Source organism: Ixodes scapularis, unplaced genomic scaffold (assembly GCF_016920785.2).
Source record: "Ixodes scapularis isolate PalLabHiFi unplaced genomic scaffold, ASM1692078v2 PGA_scaffold10__122_contigs__length_95168666, whole genome shotgun sequence".
NCBI lineage: Eukaryota > Metazoa > Arthropoda > Arachnida > Ixodida > Ixodidae > Ixodes > Ixodes scapularis.
Window position 1 is genome coordinate 40,551,131 of NW_024609836.1, and position 2,104 is coordinate 40,553,234.

Sequence of the window (2,104 nt, forward strand, 5' to 3'; positions counted from 1 at the left end):
CGTTCATGTAAACGCAGCAAGTGATCGCTGGCAACATTGACGACCGCTATTGCTTGGGTACGAAGCGTGTGATTGGATCCCGAGTCCTCTCCGAACGCTGACGTCACACTCGTTTCTCGATACAAGCTGGGCCGAGTTCACTCCGAGCGCTGACACAACCCTCGTGTCTAGTACACGCTGAGAGTATTCGCATGCCCAAAAATGGTGGAAGCCGATGATTCTCTCGGCGGTTGATAGAGGGCGCGCGCGCTTTTGAAAAGGGTCTATTTGCTGGCCCTGCTTCGTCCTGAATAGGTTTCTTCGCATGCTCTCAGCAGCAAAAAAAGGTGGTTTCATCCGTTGGCCTTTCGTCCTTCTTCGGGCCTTTGTCCACAGTCCTTGACTAGCCTCGCGCAAGTGCATCCCACACTCGAATAAGAGGCTATTGTGGCCTCCTTCTGACTAAAGGTCGTTTCCAATTATCACTATACCGGGTCCGGCACCCCTTTACAGTGTCCAGAAAAATGAATTGTAATACCTGACAAAGGTCAAATCTTAACTTTTGCAAACGCCCGTGATAAAGGTCGGTCAAACAAAGATACAAAGAATAGAAGAGTTGGTGAGGATGGCAGCTTGAGCGACTTGGTAAAGCATCATAACAACAACTCAAGACAACAACACACAGGCACAGGACACACCCAAAGACACGCAGCGCTGTGTCTCTTGGATGTTGAGTTGTACGTCAGCGCAACTTTTTTGGCAAATGGAGGGAACAGTACGTAAAATATTGTTGCTCCCCTCGCGAATACGAAGAATGCGAAGCAGGTTTCGATATATCCTTCTCGTTCCTCGCGCAGAACCCAAAAAAACAATTGAGCTGTAAGTCGGCGTTGTGAGTCTCTTGGGTGTGTGTCCTGCTTGTGTGTTGTTGTTATAGAACTTGGTACTTCTTTTATGTTTGCTTCACCCTGGCATAGTGTCCGACTATTACCTTTCACTGGTTGGGCAACATTTTTCAGTGTAGCGTCGCTAACATCGGCTCGTGTACCCCAAGGAAGAAAACAAACGCAACTTGCAAAATCCGCGTTTGACGTGATCTTCCCCAAAAATAACTCGTTTTAGTTCGCCTCTAGACGGCAGTCATGCCCGCCATGACCGATTTGTATATCGCGGTGTTGTGCTAAAAAACAGTTAAATCACTCTATTAGCTACCAGTTATTGAGTTAAAAAAACTACATCTATATCAGTACATCGAAACTATCTCAAGCTCTTTATCTCTATGCGTAAGCGTGATACATCATTATTATTCCGGCAACTTTATTCATTTAGTGATTTTTCCCTTCAAGATGCCAATGGTGTACGCATAAGGCATCTCCGTGGGAAGATTCTAGAGAAGCTTACTTTTTCAGAATAGCAACACTTGAGAGTATATAACATGTAAGGAATGCATCACTTCTGCAGCACAAAAACGCGGTCCTTTCGAGAATCGGCAAAGAATAACGTATTTATTACTTTTTGAGAAACTAACGAGTAGCAGTATTTGCGAGTTTCTTTTGTATTTTATTTTTCTCTGAGAAAGCCAAATTTAGATACTTAAATTAAGCCAATTGTGGCTGAAATTCGGAGTATATTTGGGGGGGGGGGGGGGGGGGGTCCGTCTTTTCAAAAAGGTATTAATCTGAAATCGGTCATATTTTGCGAGAAATCCCAATATAAAAAATTTGTCCGCGGTACAGTCCTCAAAGGTAGTCCAATAAGCACATACTCTTTTTATCTCAGTTTCGCTTCTCATGGATTTAACTCTTTTCGAAAAGAAAAAAAGCTTTTAATTTCTGCTATCTTTAAGGAACACAGACATTTCTGGTCAAAACATCTTATATGTCAACACGTACGGCAAGCCTGAACATTAGAAATATATTTTTAAGGTCAAACTCTCCGCAAGCTTTACAGACCTCTTCCACAATCGAAGCGATTGCAGCAGCCAGGTGCCGTGCGAAACATCTTGTGTGCCCATTGGCCACTAAGTTTCGGTTTCTCTTCTTCGCGCTCACTTCCCGACATCACGTCACGACAAAATATAGTGCTCACATTTTCAAATATGCTACTTTTCTAAAATGCATAGTGC